Source organism: Narcine bancroftii, chromosome 2, assembly GCF_036971445.1.
Source record: "Narcine bancroftii isolate sNarBan1 chromosome 2, sNarBan1.hap1, whole genome shotgun sequence".
Lineage (NCBI taxonomy): Eukaryota > Metazoa > Chordata > Chondrichthyes > Torpediniformes > Narcinidae > Narcine > Narcine bancroftii.
In genome coordinates this window covers 176,023,057-176,040,018 of record NC_091470.1, presented here as the reverse complement: position 1 = coordinate 176,040,018, position 16,962 = coordinate 176,023,057, and the positions used below count along the sequence as shown (strand labels likewise).

Sequence of the window (16,962 nt, the reverse complement as noted above, 5' to 3'; positions counted from 1 at the left end):
ACTGGGGAGGGGCGGGGGAGGGATAGTAAGGGGTGGGATAGTGGGTTGGAGGCTAGGGTGTATAGGGGGTAATTTAGGTTTTTTTTATTTGTATACATTATGCTTATATTTTGTAAAATTTTAAATAAATTTAAAAAAAAGGAAATATCCTCAGAGATAATGACTTCCAAAGACTTAAATTTCCTCACCCTTGCCACCTCTGATCCACCAATGATCAGTGGATCGTAGACGTCTGGCTTCCTCTCCTGAAGTCAAACCTTGATTTTGGTGACATTGAGGGCAAGCTTGTTGTTGGTGCACCATTCAGCCAAGTTTTCAATATCTACCCTGTACACTGACTCATCACCTTTCTTCATACAACCCACTACTGTGGTATCATCAGCAAATTTTTAGATGGTGTTGCTGCCCTACCAGAACTTTACCAAAGAGTTATACTGTGACAGGCCCATCTCCACCAGTACTGTACACTGGTGTTACAGGGACAGACCCTACCCACCAGTACTGTACCCATTATTACAGTGACAGAACTGAGTGAACTGAGATTCACTGGTGGTGTGTTATACTAATGGCTGGTTCCGCCCATATACAAACCTTGGTTTCCTGCCTAAACTCTGAGACCTTCTAGACTATTGCAAGACCTTACCCTCAATTATGCTAATAAAAGTGTTTGTTCTCCCTCCAGTTGTGAGAACTTTTATTCGTGCTACAATTTTATTAACATTCCCTAAATGATGGAAGTGCTGCTCAAGCCAGGTTTGCTGCTGTTAGACCCTCTGTCCCCCAACGCGGCTGAGGAGTTCACACACTGGCTAGACTGCTTCCAGGCCTACCTGAATGTGATCAAAGATGTCTTCCACACTGATGAACTCAGGAAGTTCGCACTCCTTTCAAGGGTAGGAATGAAAGGATATGCAGTCATCAGGGACTGCACTACTTATGACGCTGCCATCAAGGCGGTGAAGGAAGAACGATGTCCGAGTGAGGCACCGACTCGCTCTACATCGCCAATGGCCATGAGAGACAATCGATGATTACCTGTTGGATCTGTGGACAATTGCCAAGAAGTGCAAGTATGAAACCACAATGGGCAATGTTTGGGAGGAAGAACAGATCCAAGACTCTCTTGTCTGATGGTCCACTCAAGATACGCGAGGGAGTGACTGCTTGAGTTGGGTAAGAAGGACCTGGCCAGCCACGTTGAACTGGCCAAGTTTCTGGAACAGGCCAAGCTTGAGTCCAATGACCTCAAAGCTAACAAACTCACTCACCCCAGAAAGCCCTACCAAGGACCAACAGTTTCCACTACCCCTCCCCTAATGGCAGCCACCTCCCATGCTAGGGAGCACTCCGCATTAGGGAGTACTGCTTTTGTGGTAAGAGTCAACATCCTTGCTCCCGATGCCCAGGAAGAGACTTGGTATGTTCCAGCTGTGGCAAGAGGGATCACTGGGCGAGGGTTTGCCACACAAAGGAGAGCCCGGGGAAGTCCACGGCCTGCACAGCTCCTGGATCTGATTCTAGCCCCAAGCCGCCTGCCCCGAATTCACCTGAACCCAATTGTTGTGCTACACACTGAAAGAGGGTGGCAGTTAGAAAATGGAATGAGAAGACTTGGTGGCCATCTTGCCATGACTCAAATTCAAATTCAGCACTCTCATTGCCAGAGGAGGAAGGAGAGCAGCCATCTTGCCACACCACGAGGTCAACGCCATCTTACCCGCGGGTTACTCGGGCCATTTGAGTGGGGAATAGAGTCTTTGGGATCCTCGCCTCCATGGTTCTAGATCAGGACAGCAACTCCATAGTGACTGTGAAGGTAAAGGGATATTCCACTAAATGCCTAAATGGCACAGGCTCTACTGAAAGCTTCATAGACTCATGGACTGTATGAGAATACAACCTGAAGGTTTATCCTTCCAATTACCGTATATTCTTCATGTCTCATTTGCATTCTACCCACATTCATGAACATTGTATAGTACATTTGTCATTTGAAAGGGGGGCATTTTATAAAATACACCTGTATGTACTTAACGATTTGTGTACTCTGAATTTCTTGTGTCACCTTAAAAGCGTGACTTTGGAATATTCTGGTCCCTTCCCTCCCTTAACAGTTTGGAACGAAGGGCCTCTAAAGTCGGAACCCACATGCAGCCTTTCCACACTAAATATTGGCCCCCCCTCTTCCCAAATCTGCCCCCAGACTGCAAACTTATTGCTACCAAGAACAGCAGGTACAGCACAGCAGACTGAGACTTCATAAAGGCTGAGACACAACGTCAACTTAATGGAGGTATCATTGAACCTAGCACCAGCCCGTGGAGAGTGCAAGTGGTGGTAGTAAAAGGGGAAAACAAGTCCAGGCTTACAATTGACTATAACCGAACTATTAATCGCTTCACACTCCTGGACGCATATCCTCTCCCTACCTCCCTCTCTCCCTCGAATTTTGGACATGGTGAATGATATTGGGTATTGGGTCTATTTGACCATCGACCTGAAAGCTGCTTGTCACCAGCTGCCAATCCATTCCGAGGACCGTCCACATATGTCATTTGAGGCTAATGGTCATTTCTATCAATTCCAGAGGGTCTCTTTTGATATTACTAATGGGGTTTCTATCTTCCAGAGGCAGAAGGACAGAATGGTAGATGAATGTGGGTTGAAGGCTACCTTCCTCTACCTCGAAAACGTCAGCATCTGTGGCCACATCGTGGAGGGTCAGGATGCTAATCTTCAGAGTTTTCTCCATGCGGTGAAAGCCCTGAACCTTACTTATAATTCTGACAAGTGCATGTTCAGGACTAAACATCTGGCTATCCTTGGCTATATGGTGGAGTATGGCATAATTGACCCCAATCCCAATAGGATGCACCCCCTGTTAGAACTTCCCACTCCCAGGACCACAAAGGCTTTGAGGAGCTGCCTGGAGTTTTGCTCAAATTATACCCAGTAGATCCCTCAATACGCTGAAAAGGTTTGCCCTCTCTTAAAAGCCAATAATTTCCCAGTCTCGGCTGAAGCCCAAATGGCTTTTAACTACCTCCAGAACCACATCGTGAAAGTCGCCATACAGTGGATGAGAATGTACCTTTCCAGGTGGAAAGCGACGCTTCAGACTCTCAACCAGCAGGCAGGCCGGTTGCATTTTTTCCCCCCTTGGACATTTCAAGGCCACGAGCTCCAGAACCCATTAGTGGAAAAGGAGGCTCAAGGCATTGTAGAAGCTGTGAGGCACTGGAGACACTACCTAACTGGTAGGAAATTTACACTCCTCACTGACCGGTGGGTTCAGTCGCAATCATGTTCAATAATATCAAGAGGGGAAAATCAAGAATGACAACACTGCTCGGAGGAGGATCGAGCTCTCCACCTAAAATTATGACATGGCCTATCAGCCAGGAGCCCTGAATGACCCTCCAGATACCTTATCCAGAGGAAGCTGTGCCTTTGCACACACCAGCCAACTGCAGTCTCTGCATAATGAGCTCTGCCATCCAGGGGTTACCCGCATGGCTCATTTTGTCAAGGTGCGCAGGGACGTCAGGGAAATTACCAGGTCTTGCCAGGTCTGCGTGGAGTGCAAGCCGCACTTCTATTGACCCGCAAAGGTGCACCTAATCAAGTTATCCAGGTTCTTTGAACGGCTCAGTGTCGATTTTAAAGGACCTCTCCCCTCCACGAACAGGAACGCTTTCTTCCTCTGATCATTGATGAGGACTCCTGCTTCCCATTCACCTTCCATGTCCAGACTCCACCACTTCGTCAGTCATAAAGGCCATAGATTCCATTTTTGCTCTATTCGGGTATCCCAGATATAATCATAGTGACCGGAGTTCATCTTTTACATCAGTACCTGCTGGCAAGGGGCATCACATCCAGCAGGACTATGAGCTACAACCCCTGGGGGAACGGGCAGGTTGCAAAGGAAAATGCTAGAGTCTGGAAGGCTGTCCCCGATAAGATAGTGGAAGGCTGGCCCCGAAGTCAAGAAGCCTTCCAGACTCATGCTGGCAGGAAGTCCTTCCTTTGGTGCTTCATTCCATCTAGTCATTCCATCTGGTCACTACTATGTACCGTGACCAATGCTACTCCTTATGACCTCCTATTCAATTTTGAAAGAAGGTCGGCATCGGGAATGACACTCCCAACCTGGCTCACCCTCCTGGTCCAGTCCTTCTCAGGAAGCACGCGAGGAGAAGCAAGACCGACCCCCTGGTGGAAAGTGTGAAACTGCTCCACGCCAACCCCAAGTCTGCCTATGTGGAGTACCCGGATGGCAGGGAGGACACTATCTCCATCAGGGACCTGACACCTGGCACCCTAGAGCTCATTCTCGCCACCCCCTGCCAGGGCCTCGGGGGATCCGGCTCAGGAGGAAATAGCATCCCCCCTCCAACATGGAGCTGGAGACCCAGCCCACCTCTCCTCCCCTTCAAGGGGACCAGGAGACCCAAGGAGTCCAAGGCCCTCCAGTGCTGAGGCACTCCACCAGGATCTCTAGACCCCCAAATAGCTTAAGTTTGTAAATAACAGTATAATTTTTTCTCTTCTGAATCAATGTTCTCTGTCTTCATCTACAAATTCTAAATTTTTCAGGAAGGGGTGAATGCAGTGCACTGAGATTCTCTGGTGGAGTGTTGTACTGAAGACTGGCTCCACCCCCATCTACCCATATATAACCCTGGTTTCCCACCTAAACCCTGAGCCCTTCTGAAGACCAATGCAAAGCCCTACCCTCCATTATGCTAATAAAAGTGCGTGCTCTCCCTCCAGTCGTGAGAGCTTTTAGTCGCGCTACAGGGAGCACCAATACCCCTGAACATAAAGCCCTGCATAAGATAGTGGATGCAGCCCAGGACATCACAGGCAAAGCCCTCCCCACTATTGAGAACATCTACAGGGAACACTGCCTTTGGAAAGCTGCAGCAATCATCAAGGACCCACACTACCCAGCATGGTCTGTTCTCGCTGCTAGCATCAAGAAAGAGGTATCGGTGCCAAAAGACTCACAGTAACAGCTGCTACCCCTCCACCATCAGACTCCTCAGCGACAAACTCCATCAGAGACTCATTCAAGGACTCTTAATTGTGCACTTTCTGATTTTTTTATTCTCTCTATTGCACAGTTTATTTAAATTCATTATCTGTTTACAATTCTTTATTTGTTTACAATTCTTTATTTGTTTACAATTCTTTATTTGTTTACATGTGTACACTATGTACAGTTACTTTTTGCAATACCACTAAGTGGTAATTTTGCCTCGCCTGCAGGAAAAGGAATTTCAGGTTTGAATATAATGTCATATATGTATTCACATTTCATATCAGAGAGAAAGACCCTTCCCCACCAGTACTATACCCAAGTGTTATACAGTGACAGACCTGTCCCCAGCAGTGCTGAACCCCAGAGTTGTACAATAACACTCATCCCCACCAGTACTGTATCCCAGTGTTATAGTTACAGTCCCATCCCACCAGTACTGTACCCATGTGGTATACAATGGCAGGCCCATTCCCACCAGTGCTGTACCCCATTGTTACATAGTGTCAAACCAGTCCCCACCAATACTGTACCTAGTTTCAAACAGCAACAGACTCATCTCCAACATATCTGTCCCCCGGTGTCACACAGTGACAGTCCCATCCCAACCAGTACTGTACCCCAGTGTTACACAGTGACAGACCTGTCCCCACCAGGACTGTCTCCCAGTGTAGTGTTATACAATGACAGTCCCATCCCAACCAGTACTGTACCCCAGTACAAGTACACAATCCTTTATCTGGAACCCTTGGGGGACAGTGTGTTCCAAATTTCGGGTTTTTCTGGATTTCGGAAAGCCAGATTTAAGCCCACCCGAATTGTGCTGCGGTATCCACTCCAACCTCCTTCCAGTCGCACTGCTGTCTTCCTCCTCCCTCACCAGCCTGACTCACACTGCCAGTTTCCCCCACCACCCCCCCGCCCAACTTGTGTTGCCGTCTCTCCCCCTCGCCCACCCGACCTACGCTGCTGCTTTCTCCCTTTGCCCGCCTGACTTGTGCTGCTGGTCTCTCTCCCCACGCCGGATTTTGGAGCTTTCCGGATTTTAGATGTCCGGATAAAGGATAGTACACCAGTGTTACAAAGTGACAGTCTCATCCTCACCAGTACTGTACCCTAATATTACACATCCCGACCAGTAGTGTACCCCAGTGTTAGACAGTGATAAACCTGCTCCCATCAGTTCTGTACCCCAGTGTGACACACTGACAGACCAGTCCTCAGCAGTACTGTACTCCAGTGATGGACGCATACCCACAAGTACTGAATCCTGGTATACAGTGAAAGATCCATCCGCACCAATACTATACAGACCTGTCCCCACCAGTGGTATACCCTTGTGTAATATAGCGACAGACCAGTTCCCACTAATATTTTACCCCAATGTTGTACAAAAATAGACGGCCCCACCAGTACTGTGCACCTGGTGTTATACAGCGACAAACCCATCTCCCCCAATACTGTAGCCCAGTGTTATACAGCAATAGACCCATCCACACCAGAACTGTACACCAGTGTTATACAGTGACAGAATTATCCTCACCTGTACTGGACTCCGGTGTTGACCCCTTCCCACCTATAACATCATGATCAGCACAGATATGCAGGCCCAAGGGCCTGTTCCTCTGGCAGTGTTCCATATTCCAGATTTCTTTAGAAATCCATGGACTCACAGGAAGAATTAGTAAAGAAATCAGCCAGTTTGAAGATTGACCTCAGGTCACTGGAGCTGCAAGTGACATGCTCTGGATGCAGGGGATGGATCGACGGTGGCTTCGTTAAGAATATTAGCCCTTGTCTTTAACTAACAATATCATAGCCCCGCACTTCATATTTTAAGGAAGCATCTCCTTCATTGGAGTCTTTTGGATCATATCTCGAGAAAGAAATGTAGATTTTAAATAATTAAATGTTTTCTTTCAAACCAAAATCTTTCAGTTACTCCCTCTACTTCTCAGTCTCCCTTCTACCTTGAATGCAACTTGAGGAGAAGTGTACAAGTTATTCTAGTGTATGATCGTCAGCTCTGTGAGGAAAAACCCAACCATTCAGCTCATATTTCCAATTTTGTGTACAAACCGGCCCAGTTTGTACCGCCGCGTGGCGGGTCAGCCATTAGAAGAGGGCGCCGTCGGGGGTCCTCCTTACCCCATGGTTTCAGCCGAGCATGCGCCTCAAGCAGCCATTATGGCATTACCGCTCATGTGGTAGCAGAGGTCACGCTGCCCTTAAAGGGGCGCTCGCGGGATTTGAATAAAACAGTCATTGAGAGCATCCAAGGTGGTGGTTGTGAGTTCCTTTGCTGTAGCTCCCACTACATTGGTGACCCCGACGAGCCCAGACGCTTTTCTGATCTCCCAACATGGATCCAGCCGAGATCTACACCGTCACTGTGAAACTGCACCCCTTCTGGTCTCATCGCCTGCGTACATGGTTTGGACAGGCGGAGGCACAGTTTCGCCTAAGGAACATCTCCGCAGATGCCACAATGTTTTACCACGTCGTGAGTGTGCTAGACGAGGAGATGGCAGCCAGGGTGGACAATCTCATCCACAACCCACCAGCTGATGGTAAATACCCTGCCCTCAAAAATCTCTTTCTGGGCACCTTCAGTCTCTCCCCACAACAGCGTGCCTCCAGACTCCTGCATCTAGATGGGCTGGGAGACCAAACGCCATCATCCCTCATAGATGAGATACTGAAACTGGCAGAAGATCACAAGCCCTGTTTCTTGTTCAGCCAGATCTCCCTGGAGCAGATGCCTGAGGGCATTCAGCTTTTGCTGGTGGATGAAGACTTCAGTGACCCATGGCGAGTCGCAGCCCGAGCGGACGTCCTCTGGTGCATCAAGAGAGAGAACGAAGCCGCCCTCAGCCAGGTCACCCGTCCAAGAACCAGCCGGTCACAGCGCCCCCCCCCTCTAAGCTCAAGCCAGAGGAGCACCACCCCACTTGATGCTTCTATCATCAACTGAGGGGGGGCACAAGCTCGCAAGCGCAGGCAACCCTGTACCTACCAGGGAAATGACTTAGCCAGCTGCTGTTGATGGCTGTGATGGATGGCCATGTGAACAGTCTCATACACATGACTAATTAATTCCACCGGCTGGAGTTTCCTTGTGGACACTGAAGCGGAACTGAGCGTCTTGCCCCCGACTGCCCTCAAGACCCGCACTCAACCTCATGCTCCCACCCTGCAGGCAGCCAACGGTTCTACCATCAAAACTTTCGACACCCGCAGGGCGCAGATCCAGATTGGGAAAGATAAATTCCGCTGGAAGTTCATGCTGGCCTCAGTGGGTACCGTGCTCTTGGGGGCCGACTTCCACGGATGCCTGCAAGCCTGAAATAACCGCCATCTCCACTTTCAAGGATGAGTATTCCAGCATACTCAACGAATTCCCCTCCATCCTGCAACTGCAGTTCACCACTGCCTTGCCCCAGCACGGGGTCTACAACAATATCTGCACACCAAGGCTCGATGACTTCCACCTGAGAAGCTGTAGTTAGCCAAGGAGGAGTTCTCTCACCTGCAGGAGTTAGGTATCGTCCGCCGCTCTGACAGCCCATGAGCATCCCCTCTTCATCTGGTCCCCAAATCTTCCGGAGGCTGGTGATCCTGCGGGGATTATCGGCACGTGAACGAAATGAAGGACAGGTACCCAATCCCTCACATCCAGGACTTTACAGCCAACTTCCACGCTGCCCAGGTCTTCTTGAAAGTCAACCTGGTTCAGCGTTATCATCAAATCCCAGTCCACCCAGATGACATCGGTAAGACGGCGATCATCACCCTGTTCGAATTGTTGCGCATGCCCTTCGGACTTATAAACGCGGCCCAGACATTTCAGTCCCTCATGGATGCAGTGGGCAAGGACCTGGACTTTATGTTTATATACCTTGATGACATCCTGATCGCCAGTCGCAACCTTGAGGAGCACAAGGCCCATCTCCGCACACTGTTTGTCCGCCTGGTGGAATTCGGCCTCTCAGTCAACGTGGCCAAGTGCCAGTTGGGCAAGCAGATGCTGCAGTTCCTGGGACACACCATCTTGGCAGTAGGAGCCGCCGGCAGTTTCCCGAACCAACCACACTCAAGGACCTGCAAGAATTCGTAGGGATGCTGAACCTTTATCATGGGTTCATCCCCGGCGCCGCCTGCATCATGCGGCCTCTGTCCTCACTGATCGCCTCTGAAGACAAAGTCCTGGTTTGATCTGAAAAGGCAGAGAGCACTTTCATGGCCACAAAAGACGCAGAGGCCAGTGCCACCTTATTAGTTCACCCACGCCCGGAGGCACACACTGCGCTCTCAGTAGATGCCTCAGCCACGGCCATTGGGACTGTGCCGGAGCAATGTGCTGGAGCATCCGCTGGCCTTCTTTAGCAGGCACCTTTGACCGCCGGAGCTCAAGTACAGCACCTTCAACTGGGAGCTCCTGGCCATCCGACACTTCCGGTACTTCCTGGAGGGGGCCTTTCACGGTGTTCACTGACCACAAGCTTCTCAGGCATGCCCTCGCGATGGCCAAGGATCCGTGGTCGGCCCACCAGCAGCGCCATCTCTCCTATGTGTCGGAGTTCACCACTGACATCTGACACAGGGCAGGTAGAGAATGTCGTGGCAGACGCGCTTTCCCAACTAGCAATCAACACCCTCGCCCCGGCCTCAACTATACCCAGCTGGCGCAGGCGCAGAGGGAAGACATGGAGACGCAAGCCCTCTGTACCGCCATTTCAGCGCTCCACCTCCAGGACACTCGGTTGTCGAACAGCCTGGACACGTTGCTCTGCGACATCTCCACCAGTTCACCGCGCCTGGTAGTTCCGCCGCAGTTGAGATCGCAGGCCTTCAATGTGGTCCATGATCTAGCACACCCCTCGGTGAAGGCATCGGGGCATATGGTGGCAGAGCGGTTCGTGTGGCTTGGGCTCAAGAAAGAAGTAGCTGAGATGGCGAGGAGCTGCACTCAGTGCCAGGCTTCCACCAGCATACGCAGGCCCTGATTCAGAAGTTCAACCCAGCAGTCAAAAGGTTCCAACACATTCTTTTTTACATTGTAGGCCTCCTGCTGGTGTCCAGGGAGGCGCGGTACCTACTTACGGAGGTCGACCGGACTATGAGATAGCCAGAAGCCATTCCCATCAAGGAAGCTTCCGCCGAGACATGCACCAGGAGTTTGGTCGCCCACTGGATCACCAGGTTCGGAGTACTGGAGCACATCACCAGCGACAGGGACACCCAGCTCACCTCCGCCCTCTGGACTCAATTGGTGAACTGACTGGGGGTTAAACTCCACCATACCACGGCTTATCACCTGCAAGCAAATGGCCTGGAGGACAGATTTCATCACCACCGAAGTCGGTCCCCACAGGTCCCGGTTGGGCAGACAAACTACCCTGGGGCCTCCTCAGCATCAGAACAGCACCCAAGGAGGATCTACAGGCATCCTCTACTCTCACTGCCCAGTGAGTTCTTCAGCCTGGAATCCACTCTACGACTGTGCACCCAAACCTATTGGCGGACCTAGAGAAGCAAGCCCACCTTGCTAGCCCCCCGCCTCCTACGCATCACAGCACTCAACCAGCCTGTCTTCCCAAAGAGCTGGATTCGGCAGAATTCATTTTCGTCCTGTGCGGACCGCACACTGCACCTTTGCAGCGTCCTTACGAGGGACCATTCAAAGTCCTCCAGAGGTCCAGCGAGACTTTTACATTAGATATTGAGAGCAAAAATGAACTGTTCACAGTAGACCACCTAAAGGCAGCACACTTGGATCTCTCACAACCGGTTCAAATGGTTAAGCCCAAGCGTTGAGGCCGTCCGCCCAAACATAAGCCGGTTCGGGGGGGGTGGGGGGGTTGTGTGGCAGCGCACTCTCTCGTGGCAAATGAGCCCTGTTTGTACTGCCGCATGGTGGGGCAGCCATGAGAAGAGGGCGTGATTGGGGGTCCTCCTTACCCCGTGGTTCCAGCCGAGCACGCGCCTCAGGCAGCCGTTATGACATCACCGCTCACGCGGTGGCTGAGCTCATGCTGCCCTTAAAGGGGCGCGCGCGGGATTTGAATAAAAAGTCATTGAGAGCATCCAAGGTGGTGGCTGAGAGTTTCTTCACTGTAGCTCCCGCTACAAGCATTCAGATTCTGAAAGACCAAATGTCTGGGCTGGAATCTTCACATTCCAAAACTTCAGGCATATAGAACATGGAACTTTTTGAATAGAATGATTTTATTCTCTCCATTAATGTTGTTGTGAAAAGAAGGAGGCAGCCTCAGTCACTGGGCCAGAGAAATGTGCCAAACTGCCTTGCATCTTTATCTTCTCAGATTGGTCCTGCCAATCTCCCAGTGAGATAGAACATGCATCTCAGCACAGTACAGGCCTTTCAGCCCACAATGTTGTGCAGATCTACATAAACCTTCTCAACAACCTCAACCTTTCCTCCCTCACACCCATAATAACATCTATCTTGGATATATGTGTCTTTTAAATGTCCTGTTTATACCAGCCTCAACCACCACCCCCATCAATGCATTCCAGGCACCCACTAATCTCTGCTGTCAAACGTTTACCCCTGACATTTGCCCTAAACTTTCCATCCCTCACTTTGTACAGCTGTCCTCTGAAGTTTGCTAAAAGGTGCTGACTGCCCACCCTATTCATGACTCTCATCATCCTATAGACATCTATCAAGTCACAACTCAACCTTCATAGCTCCAAAGAGAAAAGGCCCAGCTCTGCTAATTTTGCCTGATAAGACAAGTTTTCCAATCCAGGCAACACCCTGGTAAATATCCTCTGCACCCTATCCACAGCTTCCACATCCATAGGACTGAAGATTTATAGCGTTACAACATTACCTCATGACTCATGAACTTAATCCTTTGACTAAAGAAAGCCAGAGTATTATAAGCCTTCATAACTACCCTATCATACCGTCTGGTGACCTTGCGAGATCTATGGATTAGGACCACACTGTCCCAATGTTTGCTACAACAACATTCTACACTTTCCACAACACCTCCAACCTTTTGTGCCACCCGAAAACTTACCCTGGCCCATCCTTCTACTTCTTCGTCCAGGTCATATTTCAAAATCACCAACAGGGATCCCAGAATACATTCCATTTACTGGTGCTTTCTGCAGGCAAGCCAATTCTGAATCCAGCAGGATTCAGGATCCCATGGATCCTTTGCCTTATGATTTTCTGAAGAAGCCTACCATGTCAATCGCCTTATGAAAATCGCAAGATCTACTGCCCTAACTTCATCAATTTCTTTTGATACTTTCTCTAAAATATCAATACGGCTCATGATGCACAACCTTCCCCTCACAAAGCCATGTTGACCATCCCTGAGAAGTCTACCTCTCAGATTCCTCAAAAATCCTGGCCAAAAGGATCTTCTCCAACAGGTTGCCCACCACTGATGCCAGACTCACTGCTCTACAATTTCCACGGTTCTCCCTATTACTGCTTTTTTTTTAAATTCAAGGGGACATTTGCCAGGCTCCAATTCTCTGGTACCTCCCCTGTGGCCAGGGAGATCACCTTTCTTGAAACAGGCAGCACGATCGACTGTGAGGAGACATATGTATAGGAACAATCACCCTCCCCCCCCACCGCCCCCCACCACCCTGCTGTAGCAAATACTGTAGGGTCCTGGGAAGTGTTGATGAACATTGGTTGGACCCCAAGTGGAATATGGGGTGCCCATCTGGCCGATACACCATGGAAAGAATGTGATGAATCCAGAGAGGGTGTGGAAAAGATGCTGACAAGACTGGAGGGCTTGAAATAACGAGACACTGGATAGGCTTGGACTGTTCTCCCTGGAGTGAGGGAGGCTGAAGGGTGATCTTCCAGAGGTTTCATTTTATTCTAATTTAGACAGGCCCTTCTGGCTCACGAGCTCGTGCCATCAAGATACCTCAATTGACCGACAAACCCAATATTTTTTGAACGGTGGGAGGAAACTGGAGCACCTGGAGAAAACCCATGCAGACACGGGGAGATCGAACAAGCTCCTTTCAGACAGTGCTGGATTCGACCCATGCTCTCTTATCTATTCTTTGGCTTGGCTTTGCGGACGAAGATTAATGGAAGGGTAATGTCCACGTCAGCTGCAGGCTCGTTTGCGGCTGACAAGTCCGATGCGGGACAGGCAGACACGGTTGCAGCGGTTGCAAGGGAAAATTGGTTGGTTGGGGTTGGGTGTTGGGTTTTTTCTCCTTTGTCTTTTGTCAGTGAGGTGGGCTCTGCAGTCTTCTTCAAAGGAGGTTGCTGCCCGCCGAACTGTGAGGCGCCAAGATGCACGGTTTGAGGCGATATCAGCCCACTGGCGGTGGTCAATGTGTCTTGTAGTGTCACATTAACCACCAAGCTAACTGTACCAGCCACAGTTTTTAAAATAAATAGGGGCAGGGATGCAATGAATGGTCACAGTCTTTATCTCCACCCTCGGCGAGTCTAAAATGAGGGCATAGATTTAAGGGGAGAGATTTCAAGTGGGCCTGAGGGACAACTTTTTCCAGACTGATGGTGCTGGGTCTGTGGAATGAGCTGCCAGAAGAAGAGGTAGAAGGAGGAAAAGTCACAATGTCTAAAAGACATGTGGACGGATCCATGGATTGGCAAGTTTTTGACAGATGTGGACTAAAAGCAGGCAGGAGGGTCTAACTCAGGGTGGTCACAGTATGGAGGTGTAGAATGCAAGATCCTGCATCTGTTCTGTACAACCCTGTGACTGTCAGCCATCGGGCATAGCAGCATCAAAAACAAATGCAATGGGCCAGAATTTGCAATGTGTTCCATGTCAATGAGGGATTCCCGCACCCTTTCAGATCAAAGACACCTCTCTGCCCAGTGGATTGTTGCATGTGTAAACTGATAATGCCACTGGCTTGTGGTGACGTGTCCCATTCCTTCCTCAACACAGAGACTGGGCAACTAACACATGAAAAACGACGAGAACATGGCGAGAAGTTTGGATTTGTGGCAAATTCTCAAGCAACACACTTCCGATTCGATTTTTAAAGGATTCAGTGCTTTTAAATCAAGTTGTGTTTTACAGTCAAATAAACATTTTTTTTAAAATAGATATCACTGCTATACCAGCCACACGATCAAAGAGGCAATGGGCATCACATTATTAGCTACAAACGGCACCAGTTAATCCGCTTTAGATTTACACTGGTCAGCAACATTCCCCGAGGCCAGAGGCATTTTGCACACATCTACCCTGGATTTCATCATTAATCCATCGTTCCTTTCATACAGATTTGACTCTGGTTGACAGTCACTGCCTTGGCACAGAAGCAGCACTTGGCTAAGATATTCGACATCAACCAGGGACCTATTACTGTCCTGGGGAGAAATTGCTGGAAGAAAAAAATTGCCACTCAGGTTCTGCACAAGACTGGGTCTAAAAATAAGACCAGAGCTGCATCACGGGTTTCACCACTGCCCCACAGCTGTTTCATAAACAATCTAACCAAAAATATCTTCTCCCACCCCCCCCCCCTCCCTCCCTCCCTCCCTTACCCCACTAAGGCCATGTTCTGGTCCCCTCATTACAGGAAGGGGGTGGAGAGCGTACAGAGAGATCTATTACCAGGCGTTGGCGGGATTGGAGAAGGTCTCTGATGAGGAAGGTTAACAGAGCTAGGACCTTTCCCTACAGAGTGAGGATGAGAGAAAGAGTTCAGGTGGACTGTTTCTTCCTGGGGCTCGAGTAGCACCACCTGTCCAAGGTGAGGGAGGGAGGGAAGTTCAGGGAGAAGTGAGCAATAAGACGGGTTTCTCCCCACAGAGAGTAGTGGGTGCCTGGAAAGCATTGCCTGGTGGTGCTGGAACAATTGGGGCATTTAAAATAATCTGGGCTGAAAGAAAACTCGAGAGGCTGTGAGATAGGGAAGGTGTTGAGTGGGTTCACAGAGGTCAGCACCGCATTTGTGGGCCGAAGGGCTGGAAGGTGCAACCTTCTCTTGGAACAGTCGGGCACGGAGTTCAGTGTCGCGCTGCTCAATAGAAAGGTCCGAGTGTCGGTCCGTCTCGGCTCTCACTGCCCAGCCGACCCCTCCTGTTATTCGCCGGCCGGCCCCAGCGCCGCGATCTGCAGCGCTTCTCCAGCAACGTCCGGCCCCGCCGCCCAGCCGGACTCGGCGCGGAACAGGTGCAGTTGCAGTCGGCCCTGGAGAGAACAAGTGACCCTCGGGCGAACTCGTCCTGTTTCAGGGTTCGGACCCGTCCGGATGGAGGAGAGTTGCATTGACCTAGCGCCCAGGGGTGGTGTCGGCCACACTTACCTGGTCGCAAGAGGACGCTGGATCTTTCGGGGGCTTGAAGAACCGGATCAACATAAGGTCCGGATGCGCCTTTCAATCCCAGAGCTCGCCGGCGGGAGCGGGACCAGCTGGGTCCCCGCTCTCATGGACAAGGGTCCGGCGGCTCGGGAATCACCCGCTCAAGTTCACGGGCATGAACGGGCCCTGACGTCACGGAGGCCACACGTCCATTGGCCAGCTCGCCAGACTCAAGCCAATGACAGGCGGCGGGGGTTGGCCGGCGGGGCCACTCGGTGACGCGGCGGAGTCCCAGTGACGCACTGGAGGAGTTCCCATGTCGTCGGCGGCGGGGAGGAGGGCGAAGGGGGAGGGGGAGGGGGAGGGGAGGGGAGGGGGAGGTGTGGGTGGATGGAGTAGGGGTGGAAAGGGGAGGGGCAGTCGGGAGAGGGGAAGGGGAGGGGCAGTCGGGAGAGGGGAAGGGAGTGGGAGGGAGGAAGTTTGGGGAAGGAGGAGTGGGAGGGAGGAAGGGAGAGGCAATGGGTGGAGGGAGGGTGTGGAAGTGGATGGAGTAGGGGTGAAGAGGGGAGTGGGAGGGAGCAAGGGGAGGGGTGGAGGGAGGGAGAGAGTGGAAGGGGAGAGTGGGTAGAAGGGGAGGAGGTGGAGGGGTGGGGTTGGAAAGGGGTCTCCACCCAGACAGTATTACAGAATGATCACTAGATTAGAATTCAAAAGGCACCTCCAGAGAACATTCTGGAATAGTAAGACCCTTTGGCCCATGATGTGCTGCTGGAATGTGCTGAACATCTAACATCAACATCTGTGATTCTGCAAATTCCATTTACTCAACATCTCACCCTTCTCTTCTTCATACCCTTTCTTGCATCCATGTTCCTGTCCAAGAGTCTTTTAAATGTCCTTCACCACAACCCCTGGCAACACATTCCAGACACTCACCTCTCTCTCTGTAGGAATCTTGCCCCTGATGTCTCCCCTCAACTGTCTTCCCCTCATTTGGTGCAGATGTCTTCTGGTGGTTGGTACTCCCTCCCTGGGGAAAAGGTGCTGACTGTCTCCCATATCTATGCTTCTCAGAACCTTGTAGACCATTATTAACTCACCTTCTGTCCTTCTTCACTCCAACTCTGCTAATCCTGCCTTATAAGACCTATTTTCCAATCCAAGTAATGTTCTGATAAATCTTCTCTGAACCCTCCATAGCTTCTACATGCTTCTTGTAATGAAGTGACCAGAACTGAACACATGTTGTCCATGCAATTTTATAAGGCTGCAACATTTCTTCTCAACTCTTGAACTCAGTCCCCTGACTAATGAAGGCTAAGCATATCTTCAACATTTGTAACTACCTGTGTTACGAGCTCAGAGGACCACAAAACCCAGCAGCAATAGATATTCACCAAGACAAATGGTTACTTAAACAAAAGTTACTTTTAATTATCTTTAAACATGAAAACAGGATCAAACTTTAACTTATCTCCATTGACTTAACTAACCTAACTTTACCCCCTTCTAATTCTAAGTGCATATGTGTGTAATGTGTGTGTAAGTTTAGAAAAGTTATTTGATTCACAGTTCAATCTCACTTCTTATTCCTCCAAGTCCACTGGTTGCAGGCA

At 50.2% G+C, this 16,962-nt stretch overlaps 1 protein-coding gene across 1 annotated transcript in view; it reads right to left on the bottom strand.

Annotated features, from left to right (window-relative positions):
• LOC138754631 (nuclear receptor subfamily 4 group A member 1-like) overlaps positions 1 to 15,559 on the bottom strand; it is an 81,085-nt gene extending 65,526 nt beyond the window's left edge. The window contains exon 1 of the mRNA XM_069919180.1: positions 15,350 to 15,559. The gene's annotated coding sequence lies outside the window, so the exon portion shown is untranslated. The remainder of the gene's footprint in view (positions 1 to 15,349) is intronic.
• Between the last annotated feature and the right edge of the window lie 1,403 nt (positions 15,560 to 16,962).